A 16082-nucleotide genomic window follows, 5' to 3' on the forward strand; every position below is an offset into this window, starting at 1 on the left:
GCACAACTTGGACAGTAACAGTTTGAAAATACAGTTCTCTAATTTTTATTTGTTTAAATTGCTTATAAACTGAGTCACATAAAAATGCTTGAAAGTCAAATAAGTCACATAAAAGAGTCAAAGTCAAAGTGTATTTTAGAAAAAATAATTTTTAAGAAGATCATTTAAAAGAAAATGAGTACTATGACGTTTACATTTTTAACATAAGAAATATTAACTGGTGTTATTTGTCTCATTGTTGTTGCCAATACCCACATGGTTTCTAAAGAGCAAAGTGGCAGTTTTAAAACCAAATGTAATTTTAATTTCATTCATGTATTCAACTTTAAGATATTTGTGAGGGCTTGCACAATTGAATTTGCAATAATATGGAAGTAAAAGAAGACCATTTTCTTCCTGAAAAGAACTGGAAATTTACTCACAATGAGGAACTTCAAAGAGAGAATGCTTAATTGTTCAGTGATGACTACCTTAAGTTATAAATCCTGGCAGGGATATATGATTAAGGATATCCAAAGGACAGTAGAAAATTAGGAGCTGAAGTTCACAGAAGAGTTCAGACATAGGAATAAGGATTTTAGAGTCACTGATATGGAAGTAATGTCTAAATCTACAGGCTTAGATAAGGCTACAAATTTTGCATCATTAGGTTGACTTTACCACATTCTTGAATCAGAGAGAATGTTGACCTTATTTTACTGGCTTCCTATTCCTGGAAGAAACTAAACTACTGATGATAAAAATAATACAGACAAAAATTCGCAAAGTTGTTCAGGAAGGAATAATACTATTTTAATTATTAAATTGGTGATAGCTATGAATTTGAATCCTTCAGGAGCCTTTACTTAATACAATCTTATAGCTTTTGTATCTTATTCATAGAAGGTCACCATGTAAATAAAAGTGAGGACTATGAATCTCCACTAGGATAATTAATAAGCATACACTTAAAAATGATCCTCTGTATGACATTGTATCAGTCCTGTGATTTTTAAAAAGAGAGCCTCTCTTTCCCTTTGCCTTAACACGTACAGACATGAACTTTTAGTAAAGAAGTTATGAGGTGAATCTATTAGGTGGGATTTCAGGCACATAACCTGAACAAAGATTCCAGCTCACAGAAACATTTTACTTGTCTATGCAGGTAAATATGAACTGATCCATTATTCAGTCAACACACATTCAATTATTCTTATAACCAAGTCAAATATGTGAAATGAAACGCACTGGGGAGGATATTTCAAATTGTTATTATCATCTGTGAGTGGATACTGAAATCAACTTAGCAGTTTAAAACTGGAATTAAAAATTAAAGAATACGGAGTAGAAACATTGGTGTGCATTGAACATAATAAATATGGTTTGAAGACATTTTATAACATTTTCATCAGTGTGTGTGTGTGCATGCATTATAGAAAAAGAACTAGTCACAATTTAATTGCATTTCTTACCAAAAAAAAAAAAAAAAAGTTTAAAGGCCTAACTTCTCATGAAGAGTCAAGTAGAGAGGGGGGACATTGGTGTGTTGACCAAGGTATAAACATTTCCAGTACCCATAGAACGTTACCAATCCCTAATAATCCACCAGGTCTTTGTGTCCGCTGCATTCAACTTCACCAATGTTAGGCTGGGTTGATGATTTATACCCAAAACTATACCGTAGAGAATGAATGTATTAAAACTAGATGTCAACCTTAATCAGATTCAGCATATACATATTTAATTCTCCATTTCATCTTTGTTAGCAGAGCTAAAGTGTACTGGGATTTGTTTCACAGTCTTACCATTAAGACTATGACATTATATCTGTTGAATACTAAAACACTTTATCAACTCTGAACTTTACTACTATACTAAATATGTCTCATTGGCAAAGTGGTCTTAAATGACTTGAAAAAAAAATAAAGGAGGGACTCAGGGGTGCCTTGGTGGCTCAGTAAGTTGAGTGTCTGACTCTTGATTTCGACTCAGGTCATGATCTCACAGTTTGTGGAGCCTGTTTGGGACCCTCTCTCCCTATCTCTGCCCTTCCCCTACTCTCTCTCTTTCAAAATAAATAAACATTTTTTTTTAAAAAAAAAGGGGAGGGATTCAGAAGAAAGTTCAGACTTCCTGAATTTATCTCAGAAAAGGATTACTGATTTTTAAAAGGAGTATACGTATTCAAAATGTGGCCTATAATATCTTTTATTAATCAAGACACAATATTAGTATTAATTAATGGTAAGATATGGAACATCTTCACGTTATTCTGGGTTTCCTTATCTTGAACAAAGACACAAGATTTGAGTTGTCAAATCTTGTCAAATTGAATTTGGGGGCCTATTAAAGCCATCTTGGGTTCACTCTAAATACTGAGAACAAATCATATTATTATTAAAGTATAACAGAAATATTTGAGGGGCACCTGGGCAGCTCATTCAGTTAAGCATTGATTTCAGCTTAACTCTTAGATTAAGAGTTTTTGATTTTGGCTCATATCACAATCCTATGCTTCATGAGATCACACCCTGTGCTTATAGCACAGAACCTGCTTGGGATTCTCTCTCTCCCTCTCCATCTCTCTCTGCCCCTCCCCATCTCCCCCTTCTCTCTCTTCCTCTCCCTCTCCTTCTGTCTCTCCCTCTCTCTTTCTCTCTCAAAATAAATAAATAAACAACAAAAAAATATTTGAGTAACCTCTGGGGATTATCAATTTTGGGTATGAAATGTTCTGATCCTTGAAACCATAAACTGCTCATATCTGCAGATTAGACACCTAAAAGAGAGCTAATATTTGTACTCCAATCCTATTCCCCACAAAAAGTTTTTGGAAGAAACTCAGAACAGACTCAAAGCTAAAGCAACTGAACAGCTGTGAAAAGATCTAATTTTATCCTTGAAGTCCAACACTCAATCATATCAGTACATAGATAGATAGATAATCAGTCTTCAGTATAAAAGAGAATTGTAGAATAAGCAATATGGAAATAGTAGAAATAGTAGGTAGAAATTCTAGATCTGTAGGACCATGAAAAAGTCCACCAGAATGGCTCTGTAATGAAGGACTGATGCAGAGTCTCAGTCCAAAGGAATTAAGACCACAAAGAGAGTAGAGAAGGGAACAAGATGTCTCTTCAGTTTGCACCTGAGCAAGTTCCCCTGTCCAGCTCTCATAATAGGACTTAAACACTGTTGGACATCCAGAGCAAGATGCAGAGCAAGACAGGGCTGTGTGGAAAACAAAAGTAATCAAGAAACAAACCACTTACTGCCAGATGACAATATGTGTTTTTGTAAATACACTTCATTTATTTATTTTTTTACTTTAGAGAAATAGTGCACACACAAACAAGGGAGAGGGGAGGGGCGGGGGGGGGGGGGGAGAGAGAGAGATGGGTGGGGGAGAATCCCAAGCAGGCTCCAAGCTCAGCATGGAGCTGAACGGGGGGCTCAATCCCATGACCCTGGCATCGTGACGGGAGCCAAAATCAAGAGTCAGAAGCTCAATGAACTGAGCCCCCCCCAGATACCCCTGTAAAAACATTTTAAAAAGACGTTATAACTGAAGAATAAAGACAGTGGTTTTCTCTAAGTGGAACACTAGGAGTAAGGATGCTATGTTTGAATTTTTTTTCATTGTAAAATTAACACACATAATATAAAATTTACCATCCTAACCATTTTGAAATGCACAGTTCAGGAGCACTAAGTATATTCATATTGTTGTGCAACTATCCCCACTATCCGCCTCCAGAACTCTTTGTATCTTCAAAAACTGAAATTCTATACCCATTAAACAATAATTGCCTATTCCTCCCTTTCTCCTCCCCTGGCAACCCATTCTATTTTCTAGCTCGGTACATTTGATTACTTTAAGTACTTCATGTAAGTGTAATTCTGCAGTATTTGGTTTTTGTAATTGGCTTATTTTATTCAGCATAATTTCAAGGTCCATGCATGTTATAGCATGTTCCAGAATGGCCTTCCTTTTTAAAATTAAATAATATTCCATTATATATATATGCCACATTTTGTTTATCTTCTCATCTGTCCTTGGACACATGGATTACTCCTGCCTTTTATTTATTATGAATAATGTTGCTATAAATATGAGTGCACAAACATCTCTTTGAGATCCTGCTTTTAGTTCTTTGGGGTATATATCCACAAGTGGAATTGCTGAATCATATAATAATTCTATTTTTTAATTTTCTGAGAAACTGCCATACTGTTTGCCATAGCGGCTGCACTGTCTTATATTCCCATCAACGGTGTACAGGGTTCTGATTTTTTCCACATCCTCACCAACCCTTATTTTCTTTCTTTTTTTAAGGTAGTCACCCTAATACATGTTAAATTGCATTTGACCTTTTTAAAACCAAAATATATTCATATATTGCTTTCACAAACACATAGAAATATCTTAAGAATATGTGGGGGACTTAAGCGTGTGTATTCTGTAAGAAGACTTCTTGATGCTATCTGTGGTTAAATGATTTTCTTCTCTAATAAAAGATGTAATCCTGTAAAGAGCAATTGTAAACAGATTGATGTGAAAGGGTGCTTGGCCTGTAGTGGAGCCAGATAAACATCGCTATGCAGGGAAATAACCCACCTGTCATTAAGCTCATACAAATACCTAACAGAGGAGTATACACTTTAATATAAGAGACTAAGAAGAATGTTGGGTAAACCTTTAGGCTGTTATATAAGGGGAATTGTTTTCCTGGGGTATATTTTCCTGAATTCTGATAACTGGTAATTCAGTTGATAGATAAAATGACAGGCTGTTTCTTTTACTCTAAAAACTTCAATGGATGCCTCCCCCTCCCACTTTCCATTCTCCTTCTCCTTTTCTACTTTTCCTTCACATTTTCTCCTCATCTTCTCATCTCCTCCTCTACCTCTTCCTTCTCCCTAGGTAGTTCACACATGTTAGAATTGAACATTAATGAATATTTAAATAAGAAATTGTTTGGGGGGCACCTGGATGGCTCATTCAGGTGAGTGTCCGACTCTTGATTTCACCTCAGATCACGATCTCACAGTTCATGGGTTCGACCTCTGGTTGGGATTCTCTCTCTCTGCCCCTCCCCTGCTTGCTCGCTCTCTCCCTCTCTCTTTCTCAAAATAAATAAAAATAAACTTTAAAAAAGGGGTGGTTTTGGATGGAGATGAATTTTATTAATGTCAATAGTTCTGGTGTAGACAAACAACACTGTGGACACAGGACTTGTGTAATAGCCATATATATGTGGGGAAAAAAAGCTTTCAAAAGACTATTACTAGGATAAAAAGAAACTGACATAAAGGAATGGACAGAATTGAGAAGATCATGTGATTTTAGTGGATTGTGAAGAATATTTTCTTTTGCCATTACAATTAAGCAGAGATGGTCCTCACCAAATATTCCTTGTGTCCTCTACACTACTCAGCCCCCTTGTAGTTAGGAGGGGCCTATGTCTATCTCATGACAATGAAATGTGAATGAGAGGGATGTGTCTGACTTCCTCGCTGGAGCACCAAAGCACTAGAGGAACAGTTCCACCAGCCCTCATTCTCTGCTGCGAAAAGCCACTTGCTGAGTTGGAGACATCACTAGAAGAGAATGGGGACCCTAAGTCACCAGATGGACCTGTATTGGACACGGCATGATGGAGAACTAACTCCCGTAACTTAACTCTCTATTAAGAGATTTGGGGAGTTATGTGCTTCTACAGCATAGCCAGGCATTGATCAGACTACTACAGCAGATCAGTAATTGTGTTATTAAAAGAATCATGCATGAGATTGAGAGCAGTAAGAAAGCAGGGAACATAATTTAAATCCTAAATAATTATTCCTGTAATCATTTTACCATTTCTGTCTCCATTCTTTCCATGGCAAATATATTGGATACATTTATTTTTAGATATTCTTTCATTTTCCTTTTAAAAGAACTATAGTTATGCAGTTTCTGTAATAATTCTATATTTCTAAAATAACTAGAGTTATTTTGTTTCCTAGTACTATATAAATTACCACAAACAACGTGGCTTAGAATAACAGAAATTTATGGGCACCTGGGTGGTTCAGTCGGTTTAGCGTCCAACTTCAGCTCAGGTCATGATCTCCTCATATGTGAGTTTGAGCCCCGCCATCAGGCTCTCTATTGTGGGCACAGAACCTGCTTAGATCCTCTGTCTCCCTCTCTCTCTCTCTCTCTCTCTCTGCCCTTTTCCTCCTCAAAAAATAAACATTTTTTTTAAAACAACAGAAATTTATTCTCTTACAGTTCTGGAGGCTTAGAGGTCAAAGTCAAGGTCTCAGAAAAGTTGGTTTCTTCTAGAGGCTATGAGGGAGAATCTATTCCATACCTCTCTCCTAGCTACTGGTGGCAGCCAGTAATCCTTGGCATTGCTTGGCTTATAGATGCATCACTCCTATCTCTACTTCCAACTTCACATGGCTTTCTCCCTATACCCATCTGTCTCTCCTGTGCTTACAAAGATATCTGTCATATTAGATTAGGGCCGACCCTAACCCAGCATGATCTCCTCTTAACTTAATTACATCTGCAGAGACCCTACTTCCAAATAAGGTCACATTCATAAGTTCTAGAGGTTAGGACTTCACATCTTTCTGGAGGACACAAGGCATCCACAACAATAGCTTGCAAATAGTAGCTTATAACAGCTTCCCACATTCTTTTTCTGCAAGTGAATGTTACAAACTGGATTTAAATAACTTTACCTTTAGCCAGCATTTCATAAATTGTTTGGTTTTTGTTTAACATTACTATTGCCAGCTTTTAAAAGAAGAAAATTTCTTGGTCTAATACTTCCTCAAGTTCAAACATAATTACTTTTTGCACTTACTGAAAATTATTTTACTATATAAGATATTCTAAGAAGTTTTCACACTACAGGCAAAAGATCCTGGGTTTCAGGCTTTTTAAGTGCCCCTGCTAAGATAAGTGAGGAAAGTACAGCAAAGAGGATCACATGATTAGAAATGGAATGTAGGTGTCCATCCAAATTGTCAGTTGAAAGCCTCTCAGGTTGTTTTTCCATTTGTTCTTTTCTTGATACTCAAGACTTGGTCATTTTTTGGTCTCTCTTTCTCTCCTCCCTCATTAGAATACTTCACACTTTCTCAACATCTGTTTCCTAACACAGAAAGTCAAGAGCAGATTTCAAAGTGCAAGGTCGCCCTAAAATTATTTTTCTCTCATAAACTCATTCAATGCATGTATATATATTTTTAGTAATTCTTTTTTTTAATTTTTTAATGTTTTTATTTATTTTTGAGAGACAGAGAGAAACAGAGCAAGCGGGGAAGGCTGGGGGGACAGAGAGAAAGAGAGGGAGACAGAACCTGAAGCAGGCTCCATGTTCTGAGCTGTCAGCCAGATGTGGGACTCAAACTCACAAACCATGAGATCATGACTGGAGCGAAGTCTGACACTCAACCGACTGAGCCACCCAGTGCCCCTAGTAATTTTATGTAACAATAAGCACTTAGTAAGCCCTGGGAGTACAGTTGTGAATAAACTGAGAGTCCTATCTTGCCCGCATTTACACTCTGAAAGGGAGCACAGAATTTATATACAAACATGGTTAAGTGGAAGGAGGATTTGATTGGGGATGTACAGAGCAAATAAAAGCACCAAATATACAGGAAAATGCAAGCTGGTCTAGAGATCAGGAAGTGCTTCTTGTATGAAGTCTATAAATGCAATTGTAATAAATTGGCATGAATTAGCGGGGTTAATAGAAGAGCGTTGTAGACAGCAACATCATCATGGGCCCATGTTCAGACTGAGACAGACAGCGTGACATGCTCCATAAATCAAAGGAGTTCAGAATGGCTACAGCTTAGATTCTGATTTTAAAAAGTGGTGAGAGATGAGGCTGGACACAAAAGCAGAGGCCAGATCACGAGGTACTTTATAAATAAGGTGATCGTATAATTCATCACCCCAGGCAGACCACTTCTGAGAATAAAAAGGGGCACCAATTAGGCTGGGGCAGCAGGCATAAACCAGGGTTGTCAGAGACTAACTGGGACGGATGGCTACAAGACTTATAAGCCACATTAATGGAGCTTGGATTTTATTCTCAGGTCAATCAGATGCCATTATAACATTTTATATAGAGGAGTGGCTCAAAGCTATTGTATTTTATAAAGCTCACTCTCACTGAAGTCTAATAAACAAATGGGACAGGGTGAAATGGGTAGCGGGAAGATCCATTAAAAGACTCTGTGATCATTTCTAGTTGTGAGATGATGGTGGCCTGGACTGTTGTAATGACGGTGAGCCTGTAAGGAAATGATGAAGTAACACTGGGTTGAACCATATGAAATTGCTGCTACTTGCCATTTTTTAACCCACACAAGTAGCAGTTTCATAAGGCTCAACTAAGAGATTTGTAGGAAATGGGACTGATCGGATTTATTTGGCAAGTGTGTGGTAGACAATGAACAATTTGAAACATTAATGTGTCCTATTTTTTTCCCATGTGACTAATACTGGCTGAATCATAGACTATGAAGATGTCCTTTTATTGTGGAAGCCTGAGGCCGGGGTAAGGGAGGAAAGAGAACAACAACTATAGATCCCAAATCTATGGTTTCTGAACCCGAGGTCAGAACTCGGGTAACAGTCACTGGGGTATTTGAGAGCAGAAGGAACATGTTCTCCACTGAACCAAGTTCCTCCACAATCCACCAGCACCTTCCCCTAGACCAGCCCCCGGACCACAAAGGACAAAAGAATTAGCAGAGGTGAGAAGAGGAAAGTCAAGCATATGGGAGTCCCCTGCAGAGCTCAGAGATTAGATTGGCCTACTCTAATGCCAGATCACCTAGTTATGCCAGTTTATAAGTACAACCTTGGGTGAATCAGTTAACGTTATGCCCCAGTTCCTCGTCTATAAAATAAGAACAATATTATCCACATCATTGTACCGTTCTGAGAATTAAATAAGTTAATATATTTCCAGCACTTTTAATGGTACATGGCAAATACCAACCACTATATAATTGATTACAGTAGTAACACGAGTATTATTATCAGGATTGACTGACATCGTTTTACATTGAAGTTTAAAACCTAGAATACTCACAGTTGCTACCTGCACATGACAAGGGAACAGTTTATTGTAGATGGCTCATGTACAAGTAGGCAAAAGCAGGGAAACAACACGAATAATAACCCCCATGGGTGCTCTATGCTTCTCAAAAGGGGAGGCAGAAGAAGACTCCCAACATACTTATGGGCCCATTAATGAGGAAAAAGAGTACAAATCTGCCCATTTGCTAAAGATCCCCAGAAGGCGATGCAAAGTGAGCAGCATAGGAGAAAAACATGGGCCAGATGGCATATATGGTTGACACACTGAAGGAACACTGAGGAACTGAATCTGTCCTGGCAGGAGGGATTCCTAATCTCCTCTAGTTGAAGCAATCACAATATACTGTCTATGCAGATCCAATTTAATCAAGATCCAAAATGCACACCTCCTTGTCCTGACCTCACAATGTTACACATCATGTTCCTCACCACATTTAGACTCCATATCGGTAGAAAGATCAGGAGGCTGAACCTTGAAATGACTCTCAGCTTTCAATGGAAAAATGACCCCCAAATTACTAGTTTGAACTGAAATGACCTGAAAACTCTTAATTTGTTTACCATAAGCAAACTGGAGGCTCAGAGTCGCTAGTAGAATTCTATACTAGAAATACAAAATTTGCCTATTTCTGCACGACACTGTGAATATTACACCTGTTACAAGAGAATGTTGGGTGGGATGGAGAGTATGAAGGAAATGAAGATTAGGATGACTACTAGGTTTCTGGCTGAACAAGGGTTGGGTAACAGTACTTTTCTAGATTGTGCTTATTAGAGGAGAGCTAGAAAAGGAACAGATGGTAAACATGCAAATTCTGACTTCCAACATTCTGTCTTTCATTAACTCCAATGTGTATTTTATTATACAAATATATTAAATTTTCAGACAAACAGAACTATTACAGGAATGCGTGTGTGTGTGTGTGTGTGTGTGTGTGTGTGTATTTACACACATTCATTCTAGCAACTTTACTTAGATCCTAAAGCATAGGTTTCCAATATTTCTAGAATCAAGTAGAAAATTCCTACTTCACCAAATTGAATTATAAGCTTAGAAAATTAACAGCGATGATACCAGTTTGTTTTGGAAACATCACCAAGTTGGAGGAAAAAAATTACTTTTGCTTATTTTCAAAGCTTTCACTCAGGAAAATAATAAAACGAATCTTTCTGTCACACTGCGTGTGACAATGACATTAAAGGAAAGGGACTAAGAAGGACAGAGGAGGGATATTGAAATTTAAAAAAGAAACGGGGGAGACAGATACAGAGATACAGAGTAAACTAAAGAAAAATGTAGATGTAAATAATACTCCAAATGGTATACATTCAGCAAAAGGGTTGTGGTGGAATAAAAATTCCATGGGGAAGAACCAGGGTTGATGTCAAGCTCCTCTCATTTTCCTTACCTCCAGAAACAAATATAAATATATATAAATCCTGAAGCTAGCAAGGGGAGTTTCTCTGCAGAAGCTAGTAGGCCATATATAAAGCAATAAAATATAATTTAGCTTTTGCAGCATGGAAAAGGAGTACAGAAGAAGGCAAAATTTTAAAAAAATGACTTTCATGAAAAAAAATTTTTAATGTTTATTTATTTTTGAGAGACAGAGACAGAGCATGAGTGGGGAGGGGCAAAGAGAAAGGGAGACACAGAATCCCAAGCAGGTTCCAGGCTCTGAGCTGTCAGCACAGAGTCTGATGCGGGGCTCGAACTCACAAACTGCAACATCATGACCTGAGCTGAAATTGGACGCTTAACTGATGAGCCACCCAGGTGTCCCCAAAAATGACTTTTTAAATTCAGAACATAGAACAAATTCTTATCTAAGAAATATAAGGTAAAATATGTTTCTCTCCATATAATTACAATTCTTCAAATCACTTGATCAAATTTCTGGGGTGGAATGATGGAAATCTCTCTCTCTCTCTCTCTCTCTCTCTCTCTCTCTCTCTGTCTCTCTCTCTATTTATAGTTTCTAATTGCATAAGTTATAAATATATATTATCCTATTAGCAGTGCTTATTTTTAAAGAAAAGACTTTATTTCATGTTCTATTTTTGGAAGGAAAACAGCAAGGAGAAAGAATGAGACATCATGGAATAGAGGAAATCAACTCCAAAGGAAAGAGAAAGAAAGAAAGAAAGAAAGAAAGAAAGAAAGAAAGAAAGAAAGAAAGAAAGAAGAAATAAAAAGAACAAGAATCAGATGGGGGGAGGCAGAGAAGGGGCAATAGTAAACACAAACATAAAGACAATTAGGGCAGAAGAGTGGTGAACACTCCTCACCTATCTTAAACCTAATGCTTAAAAATGTCTACTTTCCAAAACTCCACCCCATAAGATCCAATCTTACCATCTTCACTGTGACTTACTGAAATCATTCTTATTAAAACAGAGAAAAGATTCAGCTTGAGGACAAATGGGTTTCCATTTTTACCTGACTGTTCAGATGGAAAAAAACGTTGGGTGGGAAAGCTATGAATTACCCCTGTCCCGTAGTCATGGCCTGACCCCATAGCCACTGCAGACAGGACACAGCAGCTTTGAAAAGTAGTGGGATACCTCCTAGACTCAATGTCCAAACAACTGGAGACACTCCACCCCATAAAGAAAAGATTTTAGGGTTGTATGCAACCAGATTCTAACTTAAAGGGAAACTTTGGATAAAAAAGAAATCACAAAGTGAGAAAAACTTGAAATATCGGTTATTTTACTGAAGCATGATCAGAGTGGTGAGATTTTTCAGATTTTACTCAATTGCCATGCCCAGTTATAAGAGCATTCCATAATCCATTTTACAAGCAGTCGCATAACTAATGAAGTACACACATATCAGAAACCCAGTGATTCAAACACAAATTTTTTCAGTTGCTAAAATTGGTATCTCCATTTACTGTTCTCTCTGATTATTACATTTATTCTCAAGTGCCTAGAAACTGAATGAATGAGAATATGAATCAATAGAATTAAGTTTTTCTGCAATTTTACCCAGGACTTTGAAACATTTGGCCTCCATTCCCATATTCCCACTAGCCAAACAAGCTTTTTGGTTACCTGGCTACCATGCTGCCCAGCTAGGACCAAAAAACCATTACAGAGATTTTTTTCCATGAGAAGCAGGACGATCATCACCAAAAGAGATGGTGATGGTGAGAAACTGGCAGCAAAGAACGACACAGTAATTAGGTAATAAATAACAGCAGCCAAAGGCAGATAATCAGGCATTAGGTACGTACGCAATTAAATATTTCAATGTTGATGAAAATTGTATTTAGACACCTGAAAACAACAGTGACTTACCAATTACTTAATACCTTTTATTTTAGAAATAAAGAGCAAGGAAGTTCTCTCTCATCACACATTCTTGACGGACTATGGCCCAACCACTGAGCTTACATTATTGTCCCACAAGGAACAATTATAGTTTTCACTACATATATCCAAATAAAGACTTGGGTTTTATTGTCGTGGCCTCCGAGGTCCATTTTTTAAACTACAAATAACTAGAAGACTATCCACTTGCATAAACATCATTCCAAATGGTGATACGATTCTTGTCAGACGATGTATTTCCCACTGTTGAAGTAATACTCCCATCGAGTGGAGTTATATGAGACACTGCCAATTTTGCCTACAGACAAACACACTTCAATAGTTCTCACACAGCATGAAGGCATTTATCATTATTCAAATGCAGAAGAAAAGAAAAGGTTCCAATGTTTCTGACATTATAACTGGCTTGTGGTAAACTGCTGTTAAGCAGTGTTCGGTGGGCTATATTCATCCCACACAATTGGAAGAGATCACTCATGCTGTTCCACAAAATATTAAGAGAATCAGAAATTCTCTGGGTAGAATTTCTTCCTTAGCTCTTACGCTGTACTCCCATAGATTCTTCAAAGTCAACCACATACTGATCTAAAAAAAACAGATGAGCAGTTAAAAAAGGGAAATACGTATGTACGTATGTACAGTATGTGTTTTTGTATGTATTTTTTTAAGAAAAGCAATGTGTTTTTTTTTCCATTATTCTTTCTGTCTTGTTCATGTGAGCCTGAGTGGAATGGTTACAGAATGTGTTGACAAAGGCAAGTAGATGTTGATTTTCAGCACTTGGCCAAATATTGAATGTATCGCAATGGCATTCAGGCAAAGTTCCATGTGAAGCGAAACGTTTCAAATGAAACCAACCTTCTCCCACCTCAGCCTTACCTTTATCACAAAATAGGGTCTAGCAACAAACTGCTACAAATAGAGCTATTCATAAATGGGTCTAATTGTTTCAAGAGTTCCCTTACTCAAAATCAGTAATTTACACAGGGTATAGGAACATTTGGGGAAAATGTTTTTGTTTGTAAAAAAAAAAAAAAATTAATTTTAAAATTACCACATATTACAAATACTGTATTGAATTTAGGAATTTATTTATAAAATACTATACAATATGAATATCCTGCCAAACTTAAGAACACATTTTAGACACTATAAATGAAAACATATTTAGATTCAGTAGTAATGAACTCAGAAATGACTAGCTCATGTTCAATTCTGTTTGTTTTAGAGAATTTTCTGTCTTTGCCTTAACACTTAAGTAAATGAATTATCTTAAGGGTCATCTAAATTGAGGTTCCTGGGTGACCCAGTCGGTTAAGGGCCCAATTCGGCTCAGGTCATGATCTCGCAATTATTGGGTTTGAGCCATGCATTGGGCTCTGTGCTGACAGTGGAGAGCCTGCAGCCTGCTTCTGATTCTGTCAACTTCTCTCTCTGTCCCTCCCCCACTCACACTCTATCTCTCTCTCAAAAATAAACAAACATTGAAAAAAAAAATTTTTAAAGAGTCACCTAAATGGAGGTGTCCAGGAATTCTGACTTTGTTGTCTACCTAGGTAGTAAATCTTTCAAATTAAAACAAATATGGGACTCCTGGGTGCCTCAATCAGTTAAGTGTCCAACTTTGACTCAGGTAATGATCTCATAGTTTGTGAGTTTGAGACCCATGTTGGGACAGCTTGGAGCCTGCTTTGGATTCTTTGTCTCCCCCTTTCTCTGTTCCTTCCTCACTCGTGTTCTGTCTGTCTGTCTGTCTCTCTCTCTCTCAAAACTAAACATTTAAAAAAATTAAATCAAGCTTTGCTCAGTGGCAGTATCGTAGCCAATGAGGTTTATCCGAGGCGCAATTATTGCTAATTAAAAAAATTAAATCAAATTAAATTAAAACAAAGAAGTAAATTAGAAATAAAGCAAATTCTTCTTCTGAGGTGAGCACAACTATCTCAAAACTATCCTGGAGACTGGGTTGGGATGCACTGGGGCCAGGAGCTGTACTGAACTGAAGCAGCTATTATGTGCATTTTTATGGAGTATTGCACAGTTAAATTATAGAGGTCAGCTCTTATCCTAAGTTGTATTTCTTTGTTGTTCCCTTCATGTTTGTTTGTTTGTTTGTTTTTTGCTAATTTCAACTTTCACTTTTCTAACAAACACGTATATATTTTCTAAGGTACAAAATCAAATGTGCCTAATAACTATTCACACAGTATTTAGCTCCCTTTTTATGCCAGGAAGCCAATGAGCACAAACCATTGACTTGAAATGTCAGTGTGGTACAATATCCCCAAACCATGTGGCTTTTAAGAGTCATGATAGTTAAACAACTGATGCAAACCTTGACACATATAGAACTTTTTTTTTTTAAATACAAATAAAATCCTTTCTTGGAGCGCCTGGGTGGCTCAGTTGGTTGAGCGTCCGACTTCGGCTCAGGTCATGATCTCACAGTCCATGGGTTCAAGCCCCGCATCGGGCACTGTGATGACAGAGCCTGGAGCCTGCTTCAGATTCTGTGTCTCCCTCTTTCTCTGCCCCTCCCCTGTTCCCATTCTGTCTCTCTCTATCTCTCTCTTTCTCTCAAAAATAAACATTAAAAAAAATAAAATAAAATCATTTCCTATTTTTCTGTAACTTATTAAAGTTGGAAATTATTCTGGTTAACAGCCTTGAGAAAAAAAGGAGGAGAAAGTTAGTTTTCCTCTTCTCTTCTAATTTTTTTATCTTCCAATTCCCCACAATCCCTTTTTTTATTTCTCTAAATTTTGGACTAGGTTTGCCATATTCATACCTACAACAGAAGGAGGACAGTTGCCTTTAATGACGTTCACACTTACTCTCAGAAGGTATGCAAAACTTTGCCTGTGATATTAAAAACTTTTTTTAGTATTTATTTATTTTTGATATAGAGAGAGAAACAGAGTACAAGCTGGGAAGGGGCAGAGAGAGAGGGATACACAGAATCTGAAGCAGGCTCCAGGCTCTGAGCTGTCAGCATAGACCCTGACATGGGACTCAAACTCCTGAACCAGGAGATCATGACCTGAGCCAAAGTCAGAGGCTTAACTGACTGAGCCACCCAGGCGTCTCATTGTCTGCGATATTAAAAACAGATAGTCTACATAGCAGATAAAATTTCCCTTTTCTTGAACACAAACCTCAGTTATAAACTCATTTCATTTAGATTGACAATGTGCTGAGGTAATTCCATTACACACAAAAACGTTATGCCTGGTATATTTTGAGTATATTTTATTGCTAATAAGCACCTCTAATCTGCTCTGAGGGCTTGGCTCTGATTGCTTTAATACTGCAGTTATAAAATATAGTGTAGACAATGCTCACAAATCAGATTCCAAAGGGAGTAGTAGTTTTAGTCACTATATTGCTGTAAGCTACAAGTAATCAATTTTTAAAACAGGGATTTTATATTAGAATACCTCTAGTTAATAATAAGTGAACCCAAAGTATCAGTGTCATCTAAATAAACAAGTAAAGAGATAGCTTAAGTTTATATGGGTGTTTATCCAATATGAAAAGTCATAAGAATTCTGGGGAGGAAAGCTAATGCTTTTTTTCACAGAAATTTTTCTTATTTGGGGTAAAAATATACAAGTGAAATAAATCATTATAATAATTGGTTAAATCAATG

The 16082-nt window shown here is 37.1% G+C and overlaps 1 pseudogene; it reads left to right on the plus strand.

Moving 5' to 3' along the window:
- Nucleotides 1-14229: 14229 nt before the first annotated feature.
- Nucleotides 14230-14362, plus strand: LOC124529556 (uncharacterized; annotated as a pseudogene).
- The last annotated feature ends 1720 nt before the right edge of the window (nt 14363-16082 follow it).

Source organism: Lynx rufus, unplaced genomic scaffold, assembly GCF_022079265.1.
Source record: "Lynx rufus isolate CCGP_SWC_20201006 ecotype Redwood Valley unplaced genomic scaffold, mLynRuf1.p SCAF_6, whole genome shotgun sequence".
Lineage (NCBI taxonomy): Eukaryota > Metazoa > Chordata > Mammalia > Carnivora > Felidae > Lynx > Lynx rufus.